We start from the raw sequence: 27,662 nt of genomic DNA, 5'->3' as shown, positions 1-27,662 counted from the left end.
TGTGTGTGTGTGTTTCAGCACGATAACTTTGCAACCGCTCAAGATATCATCACACAATTTTACAAGTGTTTAGTAGCGGGAAAAAAAAGCGATCACGAGTTCGAAATTTGTGAAAGTAGGTCAAGGTCTTTCTGTCTGGTACCACGACAACTTCGCAACCGCTTATGATATCATCACAAAATTTTACAGGTGTGCAGTAGGGATGAAACTCTCCTAAGAGTAGTTTTCAGTTTGACTGTCTGCCTGTGTGTCTTTTAGCATGATAACTTCGCAACCGCTCAAGATATCACTACAAAATTTTGCGGGTGTGTAGTAGGGATGAAAATCTCCTACGAGTTCGAAATTAGTGTAAATAGGTCAAGGTATGTGTGTCTGTTATCATTAGAACTTCACAACTGCTCAAGATATCATCACAAAATTTTACAGGTGTGCTTTACGGATGAAAATCGACGAGCTTGAAATTGGTGAAAGTTGGTCTAGGTCTGTGTCTGTTACCACGATAACTTCACAACTGCTCGTGATATCATCACAAAATTACAGGTGTGTAGTAGGGTTGAAAATCTCCTACGAGTTCGAAATTGGTGAAAGTAGGTCAAGGTCAAGGTCATATTCCAAGCCGCGCTAGATATGTATTGGCTCGTGGCTGGTGTGATTCCTCCCTTAGTGGGGCCTCTAGTTTCTCCTCTTATTTATTTTCTGCTTCTCACTTCCTCCTCACCAACTACACCTCGCTCACTTAACCCATTTACATTTCATTACCTTCATTTCTCCAAACTCAATTTACCTTCACTGAATATCAAGCTGTTTCTCATCACTATCGCCTAATATTCCTCTTGGTTTCACTTCAAGCCCATCTAACTTAGAGGCACTGCTGGCTGCCAAAATCTCTCTCTCTCTCTCTCTCTCTCTCTCTCTCTCTACTGAAGAGTTATGAAGCTAAAGTAACTAAAATTTTCTCCTGTCGGTGTGGAGGAAAATAAGGCACTGGGGAGGAAAACACAGGGTGAGAGGGAAATATCAGAGAGGGAGACGTATCACAGGCAAAGAGATATACTGGAAGGAGGGGTATTGGGGTATTGGCAGGAGGAATATCCGAGGTCAACAGAAAGAGAACAGGGAGAGTAATCTTACAGAGCACGATGACTGCCGAGAAATTGGAGGCCTGGAGAAATATTTTAAAGGGGAGTTAAACATATAAGGAAATACTGTTGTTAGGGAAAGAAAAAAAAAACTTAAAGACGAGAAAGATGCTGCTGACCAGTAATTGGGATACTGATGGCCATACCCACTGGGGGACTGACTGGAGAGGGGAGAAAGCGATGATGGTGGGGGGTGACTTTAGTTAATGAGAAAATGCATTAAATATAGTTCGCTGCATTAATCCCACTCCTTTCTTGTTTAGCTTTCTCCTGAATGTGGGGGAAACAGTAAGATCTCTTTCACTTTCATTCACATCTTTTCATCCTCCATAGGCAGCCTTCGTTTCCGTCCAACCCAATCATCTACTTAATTTCGTATTTCATTTACAATTCATTTAGGACAGTATTAAGCATGAACGAAACTTAATTAATGTACATGACTGTACGATTATTGTATATATATATATATATATATATATATATATATATATATATATATATATATATATATATATATACACACACACGAGTATATAATGCAGGTGATGTGAAAAATCCGAGTGGTGGTATGTGAGTGAAAAACTGCTACTATATCTCGCAAAATCTCTCCTTTACCCTGCCCAAGCAGTTCCCCAAAACTCTCCTCCACCATGTCAAGCCCTACACCTATAATACACCAGGTCTCTCCTTCACTCTGCCCTGCCCTACCACTAAATTTCACCTGGTCCCTCCACCCTCCCTGCCGTGCCACCATATCTCAGTACGTCTCTCTTCCACCCTGCCCTGTCCTGCCACCATATTCCGCCAGGTCTCTTCACCATGCCCGACTCTGCTACCTTATCTCCCCCAGTGTCCCTCACCCCTCCATCTACCGCCGTCAGTTTCCTCCAGCCAAACTTGTAATCCTCACCAAGCCTCGCCTCCCCTTCCCACCTCTGCCTCATAGCCACTCATTCCCTACAACAAAATCACTTTCCTATCCTTCCTACATCCGCTTTCTTCATCTCTCCGTTATATTTCCTCTACTTCTTCTCTCCGTCATCCTCCCTGCCGCCTCCCTGAATCACTGAGGAAAAAGTTTGTCCATCACTCTCCCCCTCATGACATATCTGACAGATATGAGAGTCGTACATTACCGCCAGTCCCTGACGCTCACTGACTTTCACATCTTTTCTCTACCTTAACTTATTATATAACTCAGCCCCCTGAACTCTGGAATGTGATGTGGCTTTACGCTGACATCAGCAGAATATAAATTTTTTGGTTACCGTGCTTTACAAATGCTCACTCACTGGAGACGTCGAACGTTTCAAATTTTATAAGACTCTGATGGAGGGAAGTTGATAGGTTATGTAGTGCTGAAAGATGGGAGGAAATGTAACTTTTATAAACTGCAGGATTTTCTTACACGTACAAAAAAAAAAGTACGAAAAAATACTTACGGAAAGCTGAAACCATTATTAAAAGTGACTGACGCTCAATACATGGGAGCGATACGATAATCTAGTGTAATTTTTATATGGGTATGTTTAACTGAAAGGAACTAGAATTAAATGTTCCGCTTTGTTTTTGAGGAGAAGAAATGGTGCAAAAACATTAGAAATGAAGTGACTATGTTATCATAAATTAGTTGATATGTAGGTTTGGAATGATATCAATATGTTTATGAAAAACTTAAAAAAAAAAAAAAGGTTCCACCACTAATCAAAGTGAAGATATGTGACATGAAACAGAGGACAGAGATGTGACACGAGATGGAGACCAGACGTGTGTGTGTGTGTGTGTGTGTGTGTGTGTGTGTGTGTGTGTGTGTGTGTGTGTGTGTGTGTGTGTGTGTGTGTGTGTGTGTGTGTGTGTGTGTGTGTGTGTGTGTGTGTGTGTGTGTGTGTGTGTGTGTGTGCGCGCGCGCGCAGATCCTGCCAGCAAACATAGTTAATAAGCGCACAGATTGCAAGTGTATATGTCGCCACATTATTTTAGTTGCAGCATGGTTTTTAATTACAAAAAGCTAGGTGCGGTATGAACATATATTGATCGACACATAAATTTTCTTAATGAAATAAGTGATATCAACTCCAGAGTACCTCCAAATTTTGGAAGCAGACTTTTATTACATCTTACGGAATATATTTTTAGAGTGTGTCTGTTTATCTCTGTTTGTCAGTTAGTGGAATTAAGGGGAAACTAGAAAGCGCTCAGACAGCGCATACCTCCGCCAATGCCATTAAATAGGATCCGGATCCGCGGACACAGGATCCGGACCCGGACATAAATTTAGTCAATTCTTTCTTGGTCCATGGACCACCTTTTCACATAATTTCATTTAAATTCAATGTGAATTTTTTGGAGATATTAAGCGGGATACACCGCATCCGGATCGGCAAGTGCTCATGAGCACATATTTATGGGGTACAATACAATTTTACATACACGTGCATGTGAGTGAAACTTTTATGGAACATATAAAGCTCTCCTCAAATGCTGCTACAGTGCCAACCCCCAAGTTACAGACACAACAAGCAAACTTTCCTATTTCCTGTCGTCGATGCCCACTGCCTCCCTCCCTCCCTCCCCTTCTCACTCTAAGTTTCTCAAATAACCTCCGCAAGCTACATACCGTACCGATTCACCTCTTGAACTTCAGCAAATTTTATACCCTCCCTCCCTATAGTGGTTCCAAATTTCCTGCCTCACTTCCTTTGCCCTTATCCTCCAGGCGCTACTCTTCAATTCTTATGCTTTATTACTGATTTTGCTCTATACTTTCTTCTTTCTTTTCCTCTCCTTCAAACACTTCAACTTCCAGGTCATTCAAACATCATCACTCTCCTCTTGCAACCCAGAGTGTCTACTCTCCACTCCTCAGCCACTTTTTCCTGGTACGTCCACACGTCTTTCTTCTCTCTCCTGGTTTACACCCTCTCAGTTCTCTCTCATTCTTCCGTCTCATGGATACCTCTTTCCTACTTCCAGCCAACATCTCCCTCTTTATCATTCATTTTGCTTTTTACAAAATTCTTCCCCATCACCCCTGGCACCGCCGCCTCCATCCTTTCCTTTCCCATAACACACATCAAAACAACTTTCAACTTTTCACGTCTAGCTCTTCCAATCCTAAAACAAATCTCTGCTTTCTCCTTCCTCCTCCAAACTTTTGCCTTATCTCCAACCCGTTTCTCATATACACTGGAAAAAGAAAACTTTTCTGTCCTCTTCCTCAGCTACCGTGGCATCCTATTTGTGAGTCATATGGAGCCGTTTCAAACCAATGTTAGCAATAAATAACCTTCAGTAACAGATCAATTTCATGTTATTTTACTTAACCATACTAGTACACAGATAAATGAAGTTCGTACTATGGCCTTCAGTGTCACGATTTTTGTGAAACATATTCAGTCGACTCCTTCTAACACAACTTCAACTTTACACACACACACACACACACACACACACACACACACACACACACACACACACACACACACAATCTATCTCTCTATCTATCTATCTATTTTTTTCAATAATTTTCTGGTCTATCGACCATTTAGGGCCGAAGCCCCTGGTCATTAAGGCCGTATATATATATATGTATATACATATAAACATATATACATATATATACAAACATATATATATACATACATACACACACACACACTTCCATGCATATATACACACTTTCATGCACACGTACATTATATATATATATATATATATATATATATATATATATATATATATATATATATATATATACTCACAAACTGAATTGACATCTATAAAGGTTTCCAGCCGTATGTGGTAAAAATTCATGAAATAACGCTTTCATGGCCGATATTGCAAGTGATCGTAATGACACTCAATCCTCTCTGCACTGCAGGAGTTCTTGTGGCACCATTCTGTCCCCATCTGACTCACTCTAAAGCCAAAAATGAGACCACCACCTGTCACAACACAGCATCATCACAACTCCCCAGTTAGGCACTGCAAATATAAGCCTAATAATGCACCATCGACAACCAACTCTACAACATTCTAAAACATCCAGTTAAGACCTACTGACGGGGGAATTAAGGAGGCCAAGGGAATAAGAAAAACTAAGGAAGTACAGTTTCAGGGCGGATATGAAAAAAGAAAGTGAAAGGAAGATTTGGAAGCCATGGCAGGTGATTGGACAAAGGTAGAGGTTAACAGGCAAGTGTCAAAGATAGATATGATAAAGGGTGAAGTGTGTGCAATCAGGAGGAGGATGAAAGACTTAACAGACACAGCATGATGTAATGAAGTTGCGGAGAAAAAAATAATGAATGCAAACAGAAACAAAGTACAAACAAAGCATATTACCGAGGTAAGAGCAGTGAGACTTCACAGGGAAGGGAGAGGGATGACAAAAAGAGAAAGGCTAAACGTACGTACCTGGCGAGAAAACAGGGATGGAACTGACGAGGAATTGTGAAAACAGATAAACAAAAAATGGTGAGAAAACATGGTGGGGACAGAACAGAGAAATGTGAGAGGTGAAAAGAATGGCAACAGGAGGGTAAAACATATAAATGGAAATACACTATCAGACAAAATTAAACAGCTAACTTACTGGTAACGAACAGTGATTTCCACGGTGTATCATTGGTAGTATTTCTCTTTACGACGGTATCACGTATCAAGAAGTAAAGAAGAGTGGACTATATGCAATGGAAACAATTCTCTCTCTCTCTCTCACTCACACACACACACACACACACACACACACACACACACACAAACATGCGTTCATTTATGTTCAATCTGGGCAGGGTACAGGAATTTTACCAAAAGTATCCCCTCATTCCCTCAATTGACAACCATTCACTATTACGAAAGAACAGTGTAAAAGAGAAATACTCGTATATCAGTACAACATCCAAGAAAATCCAGTATCATTAGCCAACAGAGTGGGGGGAGGCAGGCGGGAGGCGGCCTGCAGTCAACGTCACAGATAACAACAAAGCCTTCCTCTACTGATAACCCTCCCTCCCTCCTACCCACTTCTTCCTTCTTCTCACCTCTCTTTATCTCTCCCACATCTTCTTCTGCCTCTCCCTCATCCCCCTCTGCCTTATCCTCACCTTTCTTTGCCTCTCCTTCAGCTCTCTCTGGCTCATCCTCACCTCTGTCTTCCGGACTGCCACGGGCCAACACGGGTCCGGGAATGCACTTAATTAATCTCATCAGCTCAGGCTACGTATGGATACATAGCTTTACATGGTTTAATCACACACACACACACACACACACACACACACACACACACACACAAGCATCCCCCTCTGCCTTATCCTCACCTTTCTTTGCCTCTCCTTCAGCTCTCTCTGGCTCATCCTCACCTCTGTCTTCCGGACTGCCACGGGCCAACACGGGTCCGGGAATGCACTTAATTAATCTCATCAGCTCAGGCTACGTATGGATACATAGCTTTACATGGTTTAATCACACACACACACACACACACACACACACACACACACACAAGCACTGATGTGATGTAATAACTAATCTACCCGTTAGTTCCGGTTGGCTCCGTCATTTCAGTGACTGACGTCGCACAGTATGTTTATCCTCGCTGACGACTGATGATTATATCAAGCTTAAGGAAACCCGTGCCTGTTAAGAAACGACTGCGGTTGTGAGGGAGAGGGCGTGGGGAGATGGTGTATGGGCGGTTTGTACTAAGACTCTTCACTAGATTCTACCGACAACATGGTAAGCTTAACCCCACACGCCACATGACTATATGGATACACAGAATAAGTGCTGGCATGATCCTCATGCAATTTAGTACGGCAGCGGAGAGGAAAAAGGGAAACTGAAAAGGGGTGGAGAAAAGGGAGAGAAAAAGTGGAACGCGGATAGCCTACAAGGGGAAAATACCAACAGCTTAAAAGATAGATGAAAAGCACGAAGTCCAACTGAACAAAAACTCTAAAAATTAGCAAAAATAGGTGCAGTCACATATGATATTGGGAAGGAACGTAAAACACAGGAAAGAAAAGGTAGACGGGCAAGCAAGAAACACATTACATCAAACAAGAGAAGGACAGGGACCAGGTAAAGGCATTAAAAAGTCGAGGCAGCCCAGGATGCAAACAAATTTTACAGAGCCATAAATATTGCTTTTACGAGAGAGAGAGAGAGAGAGAGAGAGAGAGAGAGAGAGTACTGTGCAATGAGGTGATCCTCTAACAATATCGGTACAGGTATTTCATAAATTATAACCATTGGCATATGTATGACCCTTGAGGACGTAATTTTTTTTTTTTAATAACAGAGCAAAGGAAGCAAAAACATATGATTAAAAAATCATACATACACCAGAATACAGGTGTCCTTCATACATGAAAAAATCTGTAACTGTTGGACTTGAACAGCTGTTGCCTATAGTTTGGGAGGAAACCATTCTGAGGAAGCGAGTTCCAAAGAGATGCAGTTCGGGGAATAAAAGAATTATGAAAGACAAATTCTGCAATATGGCAGTGTGACTATCCAGTCATGAGCGCTACGAGATGCCCGTCTTGTAACACGGACCAAGGAGTTCAACATGTGTGCAAGGGATTAATGTTATCCCCGATTCTCAGTCCTGGATGGCTCAGTACCCCGTGGTCACACCAAGGCGGGGTGACACTGATCACACCTCATTCATTGATTTGTGGTGTTAGTGTGGTGTTAATCTGGAGATAGTGTGGTGCTAGTGTGGCGAAATAGTGTTAGTGGGGTTTATTGTTAATTTGAAGGCTGTGGTTTGGTGTGGGGACAGTGTATTTTTTGTGTGGTGATACTATGCAATTAAAATGGAGACTGTGATGACTGTCTGAACACTGTGTGAATGGTGTCTGTGTGGCAACTGTGTGGTGTTTGTGTTCCGTAAAGTGTCCAGAACGCTACATAAAGGCGTGCTACCAATTCTGACACCTCAGTACTATGTAATACAGCAGGACACTCGTGTGAACGGCATGGCTGAAGATACGAGCATGGTGAGGGAAGCGACATAAGTTATACTGACAGATGCTGTGCGAGAAAAGGAATGAAGCACCAGACTGAGGGCGATAAGCCTCCTATCCCGCACCCAACAGTTCCTGCGACATACTTCATAATGTCAAACGTTTTCAATTGGCAGTGTTACTTGTGTGACTGTTACCTCTGTCCAAACAATGAATGTAACAGCAAAAGGTAAAAATCTGAATATCTGGAAGCGTGTGAGAATATTGGGTGCCAAAACGTCACGACCACAAGGAAGGTATGGTATCAGGGGTTGGGAATGTGAAGTAACTTATGTCTACTCATTGGACAGTACAGCCTGTAGGTAATCTATACTGGGGGACCAAGTACACTGATGTGTACCGGTATGTGTACGCCTGTGCTTGGTATTACCGGTGGGTGTATATTAAGTGTATATATACTAATTATTATTCATGGTGACACAGCCGCCGGTGGGTGTATATTAAGTGATTATATACTGAGCTAATTATTATTCACGGTGACAGAGCCGCCATCATACCAGACACCAGATCGTCTCTCTCTCTCTCTCTCTCTCTCTCATATACATACCAGGTCGAGCATCATCCGTTATCTTACTCACATGCAATCACTAGATTCCTCGACACCTGCACCAAGAAATATTCCATAGCTATTCTCTTACGCTTACTCGAACTTTCCCTTCACGTCTTCTATCTTCCTTTTCCTCAACCTCAATTTCTCTCCACTAAATGCCTATTCCTTCTCTCCTTTATCTGTTCATCAGCATTATCACCGAACGTGTACATTTTCCCAAAATACCAATAAAATGCGCTTCTTGGCTTTCCTCTTCTTCAAATTCCCATTCCCTTCCTGAGTCATATATATATATATATATATATATATATATATATATATATATATATATATATATATATATATGCTACTGATCAACCACCTGTTTCTTTACGGTAAACTTATAGGTCTATTCATTACTTTTCCTTACTCCCTTTAATCCTGCTTTTCAATCTCTTGCTACGTGGTCGTTCCGTTATTCTTCTGCTACTTTCTCTTTTTATCTCTTGCTTTACTCTAACACCTCGTCCCTCCAAGTAATCTCTCCAGTCCCTCCAAAAGCTCGTGCGTTTCCATCTTGCTTTACACAGTACTCCCATCAAAGGGTCAACGGACACCTGCTCGTGAACCCTCAGGATCAGAGGAGAAGAGGAAGGGTAACAATGGACTACCAAAGGAAACGGCAGAAGGAAAAAAGATGGCACACAAAGGAAGGCAGGAAAGGGCCAAGCAACACAAAGGGAAGAGAGCAGAAGGAAAGATTCAGAAGCGGAAGGACAGGAAAGGAATAACTGATGGGGGGAAAAAAGAGGACAGAAAAGGAGAGCAAAAAAGGATGTAGACAAGCCGGTAGAAGATGATGGCCAGCTGTAAGCGGGCCGTTGCTGTTCAACCTGTATACACAAAGGAGGACCCTTATCTGGTTAGAGTCTAAAAATAACCATCTCTTGCCTCTCTCTCTGGACACAAACTAAACCACCCAGACAACAGATATATACTTGCATTAACACAATAAAAAAAAGAAATTGAAAAAAATCAATATTTTTTTTTTACTTCCAATTTTATGTACTGACTTCGTTCGTAATACATATAGCTAGTCATTGCAATCCATTTCTGTGCCACTGAAACCTTTTTGGGAGTGAATATATCTCATTAGCGTCCAGGATCGTCAATATAGGACGAAACTAGGCATTATCAAATTTGAATAAAGGACGGAACCCCAGGGTAGGGACCTATGAGCTTCGCAACTACAAGCCGACAGGCGGCAGGCGGTACGCCTAGCACCCTTCCAGCAAAATCCCTCGCACAGGGAATCTGGGAACCAATGGGATACGGATATTTCGGTGAGATGTTTTCTTTTCACTATCATCCTTAGTTTTCACTGGCGTGTACGCAGTGATTTTGTGAAAATTTTCGCGCATCATTGCAAAGCATAGGATGGTTTTAGGAAGCTAAAAATTCCATTGCCAGGTTCGCCAAACGTTTCTCTTCAATTAGGTAAGAAGAAAATCAATTTTCGAAATCCGAAAAAATGGTGCCGGGGTTGGCCACCGGGGTCCCGACAATTTCTGGACCCAAGGCCACAGAGGGGCTAAGCAGGCCGATGATAGGCAACAAGTAGTTGCCTAGCAACCAAAACCTTGCGGACACAACTAAGTTGTATGCTGGTCATTGTGTCCAGGTTTGGTAGGAATCGGTTAGTTCTAAAGGGCAGAAGTGCCTGCCACAATTAAACAAGCATATAAGACTACAGGAAAGAAAATGCGACTAACAACAAATGGCTAAAATACATTGCGGGGTACATACTTCAGAAAGAATAATGGTAATGAAAGGGAGGAGAAAAGCTATTAACATCATACTAAAACAGGGAGCGGCACTGACAGGTCGTGAGGAGGAAATGAAGAAAAAAAATGAAATGTATTCAGGACAATTATGCTGATGATACAAGACAATGTAAACACAAATACAAAAGAGCTGAATACAGAACTCACACGAAACTGACACTCCCTCCGGTCCCGGTCTTGCCTGCAAGTACAAGACAAAACAAAACAAAACCACAAAACAAAAACAATACCACAGTTCTATAATATCATATTTATTGAAACTGACATGTCAACAGTGACGACGTAACATCAGTGGTGGAAGAAACACATCAAAGGTGGTGCAAAAATTTCAGTAGTTTTGGATAAAAATCATGCACATGTAGGCCTATGCGTGCCAACCAATTTGCCAAGAAATATTCTACGAGATCAAACACTTTACACTTGTAAGTAAACAAAGCCATTTCCAAAACAATATACGAGTATACCTTCCTTTTCCAGAGTTGTCAGTTACACATTACACTTTCAACTCTGCTAAGCTATACCAGACCCTCAAGTACCCTGGCTCTCACTGGCCTGGTGGAAAAGGTCTACATGTGCACGCCGTTTCATTTTTCTTTTTGTTTTGTTTTTTCTTAAGGTAGGTACGTAAAATGGCCAGACGACACGACATTGGTCATTTATCTTGATGAGGTTATTCGGTGAAGGTGGGATCCTCCTCCTGCTCTCATCTTCCATCCCTTCCTCTCCCTCTCCTCCACTGTTATCCTTCTCCCTCCTCTCCTGTTATCCCTCCTCATGCCTCCCGTCCCTCCAATCCCCTCATTTTCTCATTAACTTACATCACTTCAACCCAAATCCTCTCTTTTCAATCTTCCTCCTTCAGTTTCCCTCACCTTCCTTCACTTCCCCTCTTCTCCCCTTCTCTCCCCATTCCTCCTCACACCTTACGCTTCTCCTGTTCCCTCTCCTCTCTCTTCTCTCCCTCCTCTCTTCCTCTCTCCCTCCTCTCTCTTTTGTCTCTCCGCTTCTCAAAAATCTCTCCCTCTTCATCATCCTGCTCCCTTCATTTCCGTCTCATTCAGCATTTTTTCCTTACTCCTCTCCACGCCTCCTGACTTCTCTTGTCCGCTCCCTGTTTCTCGAAAATTTTTATTCTAACTTCTCCATGTGTTCCCTTCTAACATTTTTTGTCTTTATTCCTCCACCCTTTGGCACACTTCCCATGACCTCTCCATCCACTCACCCTCCACTCCAACTATTCATCTTCAATTTCCCTTCATCATTATTTCTCCCTCACCCACCCTCAATCAGCAATGTTTTGTATTTCGGCCTCCTCCTCACCATCCCCCACTTTTTCTCCACTCTCCCCCCCCCCAGATGCTCTCTCCCACACCCCCTCATGCACCTTCTACCTCTCTCCTGCCCTTCCTTCCCTCCCTCTCTTGTTCCAACTCCCTACCTACTCCCTCTCCTTCTGCATCCCCCTCCCTCCCTTCCTACCCTGTTTCTTCCCATTTCTCTCCCTCCGGCGCCCTATCTCACTTCCATTCCCTCTCCCCCTCTCCTGTTCCCCCTAACCCTTCTGTTCTCTCTCTCCCCTTCCTGCTCGCCGGCACCATTGTCCATAAGTTGGGGTCGTGATGGAGAAAGTTTATGTTTTTATAATTTCCTTTGCCCTTCCAGCTCCTCTGTTCTCTGTTTTCTCCCTCCCTTCCTGATTTCTTTTACCGTTCTCTTCCCATAGTTACCCATTTTCCTTTCTTATTTTCTGGCTCACTCTGAAATCCACTTTCATTCATTTCCCTGTGCTTTACTTCTCGTCTACCATCTATTTGTATTATTATGTCTTCTTCAATTATTCTCCTATCTCTGGCCGCCTTCCTTTCCTCTAAACTTTCTCAGTTGATCTTTGTAGTCTCGATCATTCTACTTCCCTTTCCCTTCCTTATCCAAACATATTCCCTATCCAACCAGTTACATCTACTCTCATGAACAACCTACTTTTTCCTCCCTCCCTCAGGTCCGTTCTTTGATGCCCTACATCCTTCCCTTCATTAATAATACGGAGCCTCTGGTAGCTGTGTGTACAGCACACTTATCAGGCGATAGACTGGACCTCAGTCTCATACCATCCGGTGGCAACATATGAATAGGTGTAGTATATCCATAAATGTGTTGTCATATGATCATACCCTATCGAGGTTTCCTCTGCGAAGTACCAAACATACACATTACATGCACTGCAACTCCAACAACACTTTCATGTACACTTCTGAACTTATACTTAAAGAAAAAAGTAAATAAATACGCAACGGTGCGAGTCGGTCTTTTTCCCGCGGGAGAAAGTGGATCCTCCGCCCTACAGACTGACTACTGTACAGGTATATTTCAAGAAACATCCAGAGTAAGACATTTAACATGAATTAAAGAAAATGGAAATCGTAGGTGGAAACCCCGTCACAGTGTGTCGTAGGAGGTTCGAAGATGCTTGTAACACACGTGCTGTGCGATGAGGTAGCCATCCCTTCTCCCCTACCAATGAGACCCACATAATCGCCTCCAAGACATGCAGCAAATGCTTGGATAGTATAATTTTTCCTATATGCAAAAAAGATAGAAGAGATGGGGATCTGGTGGTAAGGAGGGAAAGAAGAAAGGCAAAAAACAAAAAAGACAAAAAAACATAACATCCAGCGATGCTAGCGAACCCAGACTTATGCCAACTCATGGCCTCTTCCATCTTATTCAGCCCCCTAGAAAAGAAAAAATTATGACAGGCGGGAAAAAAGGGGAGAGACTTTCCGGCGATACTACATACAACAGACAACGTTTTAACTTCTACAGAACAAGATAATATAATGGACATCACGTTACAAATACTATAGAGGGTCAGACAATGGTTGTTGAGTTGAAAGTGCAGTACCGTTCAGTGTAATGTGTTGGGTCGGTACACATCTCACCTTGATCACTATTTATTACATCTGCCCACTCACACTGTTGTCCTTTAAATGTTACAGACCCATCTAGAGGCTGGACTCTTAACACCGAAAGATTTTATTTATAACGAGAAATGAGCTTTCGGTCTCAAAGATTTTACACAGCTTTTCTTCCCATGTACATATTTACTTGTTATTTCTTTGCATGTTGCACGACAGATCTATATTTTATTCCCTTTGCTTCATTCTCTAGTTTCGTACTAAACTCGATGTACTAAACATCCACTCTCACAATTATTAACATTCCTGATTTCCATTTCTTATACATACCTTATCATTCCGTCACTGTCCCTTTCTCCAGCAATCTTCAGTTGTTTATTATATTTTCACACCTTAATCCCCCAATTTCCCACCGATAATATAATGTTATTTTTTTTACTTTATTCTTCCTCTTCGCGGCGTCCGATCCACATCATTCTTTCTTCCCCAACTCTCTCTCTCTCTCTCTCTCTCTCTCTCAACACGGAATGGATTGCTATACAGTTTATGCAGAGGATGGAGAGAGCAAAGGGGAAAAAATGATGCGAGGAAGGGAGGGGAAAGGGGAAGGCGTGCGGCCTGAAAAGAAAAAAAAGGGGGGGGGGGGCAAGAAAACTGACTGAGCCAAAAGTGATGAAGAAAGAAGAGATGCAGAATGAGATGGTCAGGGAGAGGAAAATGAGTAAGAGAAAATGAGATTCAAAGAGGTGGGCAGGAAAAGAAAGATACGAAGTGAAGAGGGGGAGACAGGAAGGGAAGAGGAAAGAAAGAAAAGGAACGGAAGAGAGGAGAGAGGTGTAATGTTATATAAAAAAAATAATTACAAGCAAGAGAAGCAGAAGAGGTGAGGATGAAGAAAAGACAAGGCAAAAACAGACTCAAGCAGCTAATATGAAGTGTATGTATGAGCGATAAACCGAAGGACTGGAGGTCGTATGGTAAGTTTCTTTGAAGATTTTGTAACATATCTTCCTTGCCGATTCATTTTGCATATTACACTTTTCTACCCACTAGCAAATTACCGGGGAGAATTATGTTAATGCTAGTGCAAAATACATTTCATAAACGAGAATGTAAGACTGCAATATGCGTAGTAAACTGCTTGGGAAAATGTGCAGTGAAAATTATAATGTTATTCAGAATATAACCCACACAATCTTCTCAACAACATTTTCAACGCTCATATATGTAATAACAGCAGTTAACGAGGCAAATTAAGCCGCACTTGCCTCGCAACATCCCTCCCCCTCTCCCCTCCAAATACAGTACCTCTCCATTCCATTTCTCCATCTCATCCTCTGCCTCCCCCTCCCTTCCCCCCCTCCTCATTCACTCACATTCTCATAGTTAATCTCTCATCCTTCACCCTCTCCACGTGGCCATCCTCTCAACAGTGCTCAGTGAAACTGGACACACGTCAATGTGCTTCACACTGAAGTGAACCTCCCTGAACACCGTGATGGTAGGCGATTACGCATGCTGGGAATGAGAACTGGTGGGTGCCGAAGAGAATAGAGACGAGTGCGGAAGATGGAGGAAGTGACTGACAGTGAAAACTAAGGAAGACTGACTCAAGAAGTGAAGGGGAAAGAAAGTCCAGAAAGAGTCGTTCACTGATATACACAAACAGATGATAAAAATGTTAGTGTCACGAACATCCCCAAAACTGACACCCACACCACAACGATAAGTTTCACAACAGAATTTTATTCAATCCAAAGTCGTGTATAACAGAACGAAGTATTCTGCAAAATACTGATGAATTCTGTAAGTCTAGAGTTCATTACTACCGACTAGGAGGAAATTGTCTACATTACTTTTTCCAAATTTTAGTACATTTTTCAACAGGAAGAAAAAAAATCTATAATTAAGCAGCAGAAATTGCTTACATTCATCTAGTCTTTTTACCAATTTTATGCAGGATAATTACACACACACACACATTTTCTCTCCCCCTTTCACTTTCTCTCTCTCTCTCTCTTTCTACTCATATGTACGAGTATATAAATATAATATATATATATATATATATATATATATATATATATATATATATATATATATATATATATATATATATATATATATATATATATATATATATATTGCCAGACGCCTCAATCCCGTTTGGGGTGGCCACAAACAAATCGCCTCCAAGTCGCCCTGTCCCCCGCCATTTCACTGCCCTGCTCCCAACTCACACCCCCCTCTCTCATATACCTCTCCACCCCATCCCTCCATCTCATCCTCGGCCTCCCCCTCCCTCTTCCCCCTCCACCTCACTCACATACACTCTCTTCGTCAGTCTCTCACCCTCCATCCTCTCCACATGGCCAAACCACCTCAGTGTGTTCCTCATAACACTTCCTATCACATCCACATCCACACCACAACGCTCCTTTATATCCTCATTCGTCAGCCTGTCTCTCCACGTGACTCCACAGGCTCCTCTTAAATAACTCATTTCCACTGCTCTCACTCTTGACTTGTGTCCTTCCAACAATGTCCAAGCTTCACTTCAGTACGTTAGAGTTGGGATCACAATACTGTCATGTAGTAACTTTTTCACTTCCATGCTCACTTCCCTGTTTCTTATCACTGCTTTCAAGGAACCAGCAACCTTTCTCCCCTGCTGTACCCTTTCAAGCACTTCACCCTCCAAACCTCCATCCTTACTCATCACACTACCCAAATACTTAAACGTACTCACATTTTCCAATTCCTCACCATCTAACCTCGCTGTACATTCACTAACTTCACCTCTCTCAAAGACCATCACTTTACTCTTCCCTACATTCACCTTTAGGTTCCGTTTCTTACACACTCTCCCAAACTCATCCACCAAGCCTTGCAGCTCCCCTTCGTCTTCACTCAACAACACAGTATCATCTGCAACCAACAGTACAGGGAGTTTCCAAACACTATCCTCTCTCACCAGGGCCACTCCAACATCCACTATCCTACCTTGTACCTCTTTTATTACCCCATCCATGTACAGATTGAACAACCATGGAGACATGACACATCCCTGTTTCAAACCAACTTTCAAAGAGAAAAATTCACTTAGTTCACCATCCACACGCACTGCAGCCTTCGCACCATCGTACATACTCTTCACAGCATTCAACAACTTCCCATCTACTCCATATATTCTTAACACTTTCCACAATCCTTGTCTATCCACCCTGTCATATGCTTTCTCCAAATCCATGAAAGCCGCATACAACTTCTTTCCCTTCTCTAGAAACTTTTCCACTAAAGATCTAAGAATGAATATCTGACCCACACAACCTCTTCCCTTCCTAAAGCCTCCCTGTTCTTCTCCAACTAATTTCTCTGTTCTTTCTCTAACTCTGTCTATAAGTATCCTACCATACACTTTTCCTATTATACTAAGAAGACAAATGCCCCTATGATTACCACACACTTCTTTTTCCCCTTTTCCTTTGTACAAGGGAATAATTATACCTGACTTCCAATCCTCCGGGACTCTACCTTCCTCCCAGGCCAATCTGCACATCTTCCACATCCATTCTACTACTATCTCTCCCCCATGCTTCAGCATTTCACCACACACTCCATCAATTCCTGGGGCTTTCCCTGATTTAACTTTCTTCATTGCTTCCACAACTTCTATCCTACTGATTTCTTCCTGTCTTCTCACCTCCCTCCTTCTCCCAGCCATTCCCCAGCCACTTAAACTCGCATTACTTCCATCCTCTACGTTCAACAATTCCTTAAAGTGTTCTCTCCATCTGCTCACTTTTTCTCCCTTCTCCACTAGTAATCTACCATTTTTATCTTTCATTTCCCTGCTAACTTCACTTCCACCCTGTCTTACTCTTTTCACTTCTCTCCAGAACATTTTCTTACAGTCCCTCCACTTTACACTCAAATTCCTTCCAAATTCCTCATCCACTCTCTTCTTACTCTCTCTTACTAATCTTTTCACCTCTCTCTTCCTTTCCACATATAACTCTCTCTTCCGCCTCTCAACTTCTTCCACGCCCCTATTTCTCACCCATTCATTGTATGCTTTCTTCTTTTGTGCCACAGCCTGTTTCACCTCTTCAGTCCACCACGCTGTTCCTTGCACCCCCCTCCGCCTTCTCTTCCTTCCACACACCACATCACATGCTGCACATATTTCTTCTGTAAATATCTAACACACACCTTCCACGTCTCCCATCTGCTCCAATTCATATTTGCCCAATCGTTCCTCCACTTCTCTCTTATACTCTGCCTTTTTCTCATCCTCTTGTAACCTTTCCACTCTCCTTGCAACTACTCCTTCCTCTCGTCTTTCCCTTCTTCTATTCCTCCATCTCACTTGCATCCTAATTCTGGCCACCACCAAGTAGTGGTCAGAAAGTCCACTCCCCAACCTCTATACACTCTTGCATCCTTTACACATCTTCGCATCCTTTCATCCACACACACATAATTAATCATTGCCTTCCTTTCATTCAGTTCACCACCCACCCTTCTCATCACTCGCCATGTATACCTGTGGATCATTTTATGCCTGAAGAGGGTATTGGCTATCACCAACCCCCTCCCAGCACAAATGTCCACTAACGCACTCCCATTCTCATCTATCTCAGCAGGCACACCCCACTCACCAACTATTCCATCCACCTTCACATTACCAACTTTACCATTCATATCACCAATCAAAAACACTCTCTCATTCCTTCCAAACTTTTCCATGCACATTTCCACATTTGTCCAGAACTCTTCTCTCACTCTTCTAGCACGATCTTGCGTTGGCGCATACACACACACAATCGCCCACATTTGTATTCCAACTTTCAACTTTACCCACACAATCCTTGACCCAACTGATCCATACTGTCTTATGCTCTTCTTCCATCTTTTACTCACAACTGTACACACTCCTTCCTTTGCCCTCTCATTCTCATCTACTCCTGCACATATACCCCATCCATACTCCCATTCTCTCACACTTTCTCCTCTCCATTTTGTTTCAGTTATTCCACATACATCCACTTTCGCACCCTCAAGCACCTGGACAATCTCTCTCTCTTTCACCTCATCATTCGCTCCTCTTACATTCCATGTACTCATTTACCAAGTCCTTTGTCCGGTCCTGGGTCGTCATCGTTTGGTCAGTCCTTGTCCGAGGCTTCTTGTTTGTTTTTTTAGTTAGTTGTTTTCCGGGGAGGGGCACTAACCCTCCGCCAACCCTTTTAGTCGCCTTTTACGACAAGCAGGGATACTGGGGAGTGTATATATATATATATATATATATATATATATATATATATATATATATATATATATATATATATACATATTTCACACTCATCTTAAATGTCAGGACCAACTTCCTAGTCCCGGGCTCCTACGCTCCTCATGGAGCAATGTAGGATTAGATATATATATATATATATATATATATATATATCATCAGCAGCAGCCGTTGAGGTCCACTGCAGGACCGGCCTATCCCTACCGAAGCAGGGACGATACAGCCAATGTATCTCTACTTAGTGGCTTAGGCTTTCTGGTAGACACTGTATGTAGGGTGAGAAGTGCTTGTGAGTGTGATTGTAGGGTTGTAGTGGCTTTTGGATGTGTGTGTAGTCTGTGAACCAAGTGTAATCGGCCCGCCTTAAGCCGATTGGGTGCAAGCATACTAGTATGCGACACTGGTTCAACCACAGCACCCCTTGTGTCCGCCAAAGTAGCAAGTGGCTTGGTGAACGCTTCCCAAAGTTTTTACAACTCTGGCGGGAGGCGAACCCCCGCTCACCAGCGTGCGAAACGCATATATATATATATATACAGGGGGAATTACATAACTAATAGACAGCATATGGTACAGGGCAGTAATACAAACTTCACACACTTGGAGAGGGAGGGGTTCCCTTTATTTTGCAACGTTTCACCAGACAGCTGGCATCATCAGGCTAAATGAAGAATAACCTAGTTTACGAATATTATAAAATACTGAACGAAATGATTTGCAAACAAATTTATATCCACTAGGTCGTATTTACTATATTTTAAGTAAAGGAGGGATTAAAAGGATAATAATTTAAGAAAAAATATGTGAAAACAGCAGACAATGGCAAATTAATCCTTGAAATCCTCGAGCCCCCAAACAAACGTAACATATCAATCTTGATGCAATAAGTCTCGGGACACAATATATATATATATATATATATATATATATATATATATATATATATATATATATATATATATATATATATATATATATATTTGAGTATACGGTACATTAACCTGTCCATGTCTGAGTTCGTTTATGGGTGAAACAATATTTTGCTATAGTATATGCATAAACACAAAAAAAAAAAACAATAACAGGATGACGAGAACTCAGGAGAGAAAAGGTCTGTTACAAAACAGAAGATTAAACCCACGTGTGGCCAAAGCCTTCAGCCCAACCCTCTGAAGCTATTACCCTACCAACACCGATCCATCCACGGAAATTTCATATATCTAATCTTTTATCACCCCAAATTACTAGGTTGTTACAAAATACTCGCTGCCGCTGGAATTATACACCCTAATTACCCACAACGGTTCTCTTTCTCTCTTGTATTTATTTCTTTTTTTTTCTGTATTCTTTCACAATCTCTCCCCAGTATCATGGGATCGCTTTTTTATCCTATCTGCTTCCCTCTCATCATTCTAACCACCCTTCCTTCATCGCTTCCAATCCCCCACTTCCTTGTTGTATAAATTTAGATCCTCTTTTCAAGTTGTTTCCAATTCAACGTTTCTCTCCTATCATTTTCTCCACTCATTCTAGTTTACATTTCACGCCAAACCGTTGTCTATCCTGGTGACATGGGATGATGTGGCTCAGGAGGGTACAGAGCCTCCCATGATGTGGCTCAGGAGGGGAGGCTCTGTACCCAGGGATTATTCTTTCCTCTGATTTACGTCCTCACAGAGATCAAAGAACCTTACTCTGGATCCCTTACTCCGTGTGAAGGTGGATAACAAACATGATATAACGGGAACTATTCTCTTCTGAATTTCACTCTTCATTCTTTCTCTTCCCTCATCTCCACTGATGTTTCATTTTAAGGCTTGCTTAAAATCTCCATCTGTGACAGTCCTTCCTGCACCCAACATACAATATACTTCTTTATCCACGCTACTTGCTCCCTCCCAGGACACCATCGTCAGCCTAGTCGCTCGACTTTTTCTCTTCTTTTTTACCCCGCTGTTTCTTTTCTTTCCCCTCCAGATCTTGAAATCATTTTCTCCTCTGTGCCATCATCTCGCTCCTTGAACCTTTTCCTCCTCCTCTGTGTTCTTACTTATCACCTCCTTCCTCCCCCCCCCCCCATTTCACTTCAAAAGGATTTTCTCCTTGTTCTCGTCCCTCATTTGCCCTCCTCCTCCTCCTTTCAACTTTCATCGCACGGTCTCTTTAGATTCTTTCTTATTCTCTTCCGCTCCTCTCATCAGTTTGTCTAATGAGCAATTTATGAAAAATCGAACCCTTTCTTCTGGACACAATGCTGTGCCAAATCGAATCAGGCATCCATGACATATCCATTAACCAAGACACACAGGTACGTGCATAAAACATCCTCAATTACAATAACTTTTTGCATTCATAAAACAGTCAATCACAACAGTTTTCTCCATGCATGAAATATCTTCAATCACAATAGCTTTATGCATACAAAAAAACAGGCTCAATCACAATAGCGTGATGCATACATAATGCAGACTTAAGCACAACAGCTTTATGCATAAATAAACTGATTCGGTCACAATATTTTAACGCATATATAAGGCAGAATCAGTCATAATAGCATGATGCATATAAAAAACGAACTCAATCACAACAGTTGTATGCAAACGTAGAACACGCTAAATTACAATAGCTTTATGCCTACATAACACACAATCACGAAAGTTGTATGTATACATAAAACATGCTTCATCACAACAGTTTTATGCATACATAAAACAAACTCAATTACAATAGCTTAATGCATACATACTCGTAAAACAGAATCAGTCACAACATCTTGATGTATGCATAAGAGATTCAGTCACAACAGTTTTATGTGTACATAAAACAGACTGTCACAACAGCTGTATATATATATATCAAACAGCCTCAATCACAACAGATCCATGCATATACAAAACAGACTCAAACACAACAGCTTTATGCATACATAACACAGACTCAGTCACCCCAGGTACACTTTCAGTGTCGTTAAATTAATCATCAACAGCCGGCTTCCCACTAACGCATCAAATATTTCCTTTTATTTTCCTTCCACGGTCTCTCTACTCTTACCAACTTCACTAGTCCTCCGCTTCATCACATAGTGTAATTTTAGCTACCGGTACACAGTTTACCCCACACACTCAGTGCTGTAAAGACAACTTGACTGTATGCAAGGACATCACTACAAACATGGAAATTGGATGTGACGGTGCACAAGAGGAGACAGTGTCGTCTATAAATCAGACCACAGGCCATACAAGAAACTCACAATAACATTAAAAAAAAAAAAGGGAGAAACGAACTTATTTAGTAAACAAGATGAGACAGGAAGGACAGCAAGATGTATGCTATGAGAATGAAGAGGAAGAGGCAGAAAAGTCACATTCCTACGTGCGATGGTATTCCTAGCACCATTTTACTAAGCTAATTGAATAACTGAAAAAATTAACAAAACAACTGACTTTCACTCCAAAAGCAGTAACATTTTTTTTTTTTTTTTTTTTTTTTGAGGGGGGAATTGGACAATATACTATAGGCATGATAATTTTTTCTACATAAACAGCCCTTACAGAAGTACACGTTTTATGAAAAATAACTATAACAGCACAAATTCTCTATCAATATAGCAGTCTCCCCTAGGATATACCGGTTTCTGTACACTGTTACAAGCGCTTACTGTTATAGCGGGTCCAGCTTGTGCAAGTTATTGAATAATGCAGTATACCACCAAAACTATCAAGGCAACAAGCTAGGAGACAACACAATAGTTCACCAGAACACTACCATCCAATGGTAACACATCTAAACGTCCATTGCAACACAGTGCAACGACTGGTGGTGCAGCACCATAAACAATACTTGACAGATCTGATTGCACTAACGTCAAGCAACATAATCAACAACATGTGGTAGGTGTGGTTGCATAAACACTCGCTGGTGCAAGAATATCAACAACAAGGTATGGCTGCACAAACACCTGGCAACATTATCAACAACATTATCTGGCCGGGTTGCTTGCCTAAATATTCGCTAAATAACGCAAAAAACAAACAAACGGCGGATCTGCTCACAGGCTTCAGTGCTTAGTTTTGCTGGCCCAAATTAGCATAGTAACGCTACCCTCCGAAGATGGTGATGATAACACTGGTATATTATTACACCACATCACAACGCAACACACTATAATACACCATACCAGACATCACTGCATTAATCACATCACATCACATACACTTCACCATGGGCCAACCGGCCTACTGCAGTTATCTTCTCTTCTTGTGTTCTTCTTATGTTCTTATATTAAGATCACTGGCATAAACTCCATTGCACCACGCCACACCACACCGCACCACACCACACCACACTACAGTGCAACAAACCACACCAGAAACATTAGAATCAACCTCACTACATCTCACTTTACACCACCAACACTTGTAACCACTGCCCTATAACACACCAGGAACACTGGCATAAACCATACCACATTACACCTGGAACACTGGCACAAGGCAACACCATCACACCACACATTACGAATACTGACATACAGCAACTCCCACAAACCACACCACATCACACCACACCAAACCAGGAACATCTGCTTACCGTAGAGCAACTCGACCCTACTATACCAGGCACACACCACTCCAGAGAAGGCAAGGCAGGGCGGGGCAGGGCAGGGCACAGCAAGGCAGATGTTGTGGGAAGTGGGTGGTGAGGGGTGAGAGTGATAGGAGAGGGTCTTGTGTGAAGTCGATGTGAAAAACACTGTATTTTGATGATCTGGGTTTTGGTTAAAGATTTGAATTTACCTACAGCAGAGGAATTTGGGTAACCATTTTCTTAATTATAAATCAAATCTAACTAGTACTCTCCGTGCACTTACCCTCTACTTGTGTGTCCCGTAGATATACTAGCCTACACAACACATATACTCTATATCCTCTACGTGCTTTAGGTATAAACCCTATACGTGGATATTCTCCATGTGTACCCGTATATTCTCTACGCAAATTTTTTTCGCATACCTAACACATAGGTATATACTCACCAAGTATATATCCTTCACTTGTATATCATTCCAGTGTATAACCTCCCTTTTTCATCGTCAATGGCTCCACATAAATATGTACTATATCCACAATGTGCACTACTGAATAAACAGCCAAGCTCAGTCTGGGGGATATGAAGGGACTGTCTCTTCAAGATTACTGACTTGTGTATTTCGATACATTAATCACTTCATCATAATATCGACATGAAAATAATAAATACTAACACTGACAAACAAACAAAAACACACTAGATCTTGCAAACAAAAGACTAAGACACGCAAGTACACACTCAAAAAATAAAAACACTAAAGAAAGTACCGATATGCTCTCTCTCTCTCTCTCTCTCTCTCTCTCATAAATTTTTTTGAATATTTTGTCTCCAGTTACAGTTTTGTCGTATACAATCGTAAGGGATATAGAGAGACGGTAACATGATGCTAGGTAGAGAGTTACAAGAACACCCGAGGCAAGCCAGAGTGTGATGAAGGGAGATAAAGATGTTGGGATAAGACTGGACAGGAAGCATCAGCGAAAATGGCATGAAATCTGAAACCAAATACACTTACAACTGTACTGACAGATCAGGAAGATGAAGTACAGGAGGCAAAAATAAATTGAATACAGCAGATGGAAGTGCAAAACACATACAATAATATATGAGAGAGAGAGAGAGAGAGAGAGAGAGAGAGAGAGAGGGGGGGGAGGGGGGAAATGAAACTTCAGCTCTGCATCAGACACAATATGTTCGTAAAGTATGTACAGTACGTACAGACAACACCGCCAGCCAGTAATGTGGTTCAGTTACGATGAATGTTCGGGTACAAGGGGGGTTGGGAACTGAGAACGACCACTAAGTACAAGTTGTTCAGTAACGAGCCCAATGAGTGAACGCAGTCGTGTCAAGAAAACTGTCACAGGCAAGACAAGACAATCTGGGAATGAACTAGGTGATATCCCATCCTCCCCAGTTACTAGCAAAACACCAACATTTCCAATCGTTTAGCTACAACATATAGACGAAATTTTCTGTTTTTACTCACACGTTTATTACTGCCGGAACATGAAGTCTTTCCTCACCTGAAACAGAAAAGAAAAAAATCATCACAAACATCATCCTTCCCTCAAATTACTGCTATGTCATATTTCTCTCTCAGTGTTCCGACTCATTTACAGGAAAAATATTTATCATCCCTAAATACACACATAATGCTGATACCTAATAACTTTCCACGCACAACTACATCCTCTTTTTTACAGAAAGAAGTGTGTAAGCAAATCGATAAATAAATTTAGAGTAAGCGTGACAGAGGCGGTGACGATGGTCTGTGTGTGTGTGTGTGTGTGTGTGTGTGTGTGTGTGTGTGTGTGTGTGTGTGTGTGTGTGTGTGTGTGTGTGTGTGTGTGTGTGTGTGTGTGTGTGTGTGTGTGTGTCACTTCTTCACCGCCTCAGCCTTGGTGTTTCTTCTTCGTCCTCTGCAATCTACCTCAGGGTTTGATTAATTTCTCCATCCTTCTGATCCACTCTCTCGTCTATGTTCTGTGTTAGCCTGTCACACATCTTCCTGACCATACAACTTAACGCCTTGCTATTTGGGGGGGATATTCTCGAATGCTGCTATTTCATTTTTACTGCTGGTGATTATACATTAGCCAAGGACACCGATTTCCTCTGTGTACCATTTTTGCACTTCTTATTCAGGCAGGTCTAGATTAGGTAAGGTTTGTTTTCTTAGCATGAGATTAGGTTAGTTTGTTAGTCGTTTCGGTTAATCTCTTAGAACAGGTTGGGTAAGAATAGGTTAAGGTGGGTTAGTAAAAAAAAAAAAAAAAAAAGGACGAATGAACATCCTGGGAAAATCATACAACTAGATGTACAAAAACGGTATACAAGACGGATATTTGCAACTGGACCGCCTGTATGACAAAGAGGGAGTAGCAAGACAGGGTACACAGTGACGGAGGGCAAAAAAAAATTAAATATCAAGGTGATTCACTAGTAAATCAATAAACGAATATATCAACATAGTGAGAGAAGAGAAAAGCTGCAGACCTATATATGGCTCACCCACTAAAATGGCCCATTTCGCTCCATTTCAATCTCTCTCTCTCTCTCTCTCTCTCTCTCATTAGGGCTTGCATTCCCTCCTCTCTGTCTCTCCCTCCCCAGCTGTCATCTTCATATAACGACTCCATAATTCTATCATTCTATGAACATGCTTTTCTATTTTTTCATGCTCAAATTGTCACAGCAGGTTTCTAACTCACTGTCTCATTCTTCCCACCTCGCCACTGAAATAATTCCCCTTGGCCCCTTGAGTTCGGTGACGTTCTTGTTATTATATTGCTGTAACTACTAGCCGATTTTATTCAGCTTAGGGAGACACATCTGGCACTGAAGAAGTTAGTGGATGCTGTATCTTACCCTTTCCAAAGCTGAGCAAAATTGTCTGGAAACATTTGACACTGAAGAGGTTGTTGCTGTTGCTTATGCTGTTGAGTGAACCGGGTCTCTTCTAGCAGACCCATCAACCGCAAGCAAGCAATCTCCCCTACAGGCCCATCCCATGCAGTAACCCCATGCTCCCTTGCGGTAGACAGTGCCTCGAGAGGTGCGAAGAAGGGTGTGAAATCTTGGTTCCGTAATGAACGCCGCAGTTACGTCGCTCCATCCAGTTAACAGGGGCACCACAGTAGATTCCATCACCCCATTATTAGGTTATATGGTTACCATGGAGGCATATGGCACTGGGAAGGTTAATGGATACTGTTTCTCGCCCTTTCACAACTATCTACGTAGCTGAGCAAAATCGTCCGTAAAGAGCAAGAATAAACCACAAGAAGACGTAGCCGTACTGAAGGGTTAAAAACTATTAATTCGTAGTATCCACATGCACTTCCTTAATTTTTCATTCAAACAATCTTAATCCTACCGGTATACTTTTCATGTGTGAATGAAACTTTCCCCAAGTAAACTTTTTTCCATTTGATATTTCCTTTTTTCTAACTACCGTATTTCATTACCTCCATTACTATACTGGCTTGGCGTCGGCCATTATAGATGTTTTGCACCTAAGTTCTCCACGATGACAGTAGTTCTGGTGTTCATTTAATCATCAAATCGTCTCAAAGGAAAAGTAACACAATGGATGCGAATTAGATACAAAGGATACATATATTGGCAGCAACACAGCACTGCACTGTAATTCAGCATCCATATTTTTTCCTGCGCCAACATATGAAAATTTATGAGGCAAAACAATTAACAGATGGCAGAGAAAGAAAGATGTACAGGAAGCACGGCAGTATTTGCTCAACCATAATTTCTGCCCAAAATATGACTTACAGTAAAACAGTTTAGCAGTTGTGAATAATTTCAGGCAACACATCCGTTCACGGCAACACAACAGGTTGTGTAAACCGTCAAAATTATTACATATTTACGACGCCAGAAATATTCATGGCTTCCTGGACGTGGAGAAAGATAGGATGGTGGTGTTGGTGGTGCTGATGGTGGTGGAAGTGTGTCTAAATGCTTGCTGGAAAAAAAAAAAAAAAAAAAAAAAGCTACAGAAAATGAACAGGACATCTTTTTCCAGTGTTCCATTTCTGCTTCATCCCAATTTGTGAGCCTCGACCCTACACACAAATACTCAGTGCAGGTGTTTACAGTTTGGCTGCTCTGTCGTCGCTGTTAACAGTTACATACTGTAAGAAGTAAGATGAAGATAATTGCTATCGCCTCTGGAAAGTACTACCACAGATGTGGTGTGTGGGTCAAAAGCCCGGCAACTAGTCTTGTACAATACTCGCTAGCAAAGAACCTAGGGGCACCAACCACTCGTATGGTAAAT

The sequence above is a fragment of the Coenobita brevimanus genome, chromosome 97 (assembly GCF_032717465.1).
Source record: "Coenobita brevimanus isolate Jiangsu-jjx chromosome 97, ASM3271746v2, whole genome shotgun sequence".
Classification (NCBI taxonomy): Eukaryota; Metazoa; Arthropoda; class Malacostraca; order Decapoda; family Coenobitidae; genus Coenobita; species Coenobita brevimanus.
Note: the sequence above shows the minus strand (reverse complement) of the source record.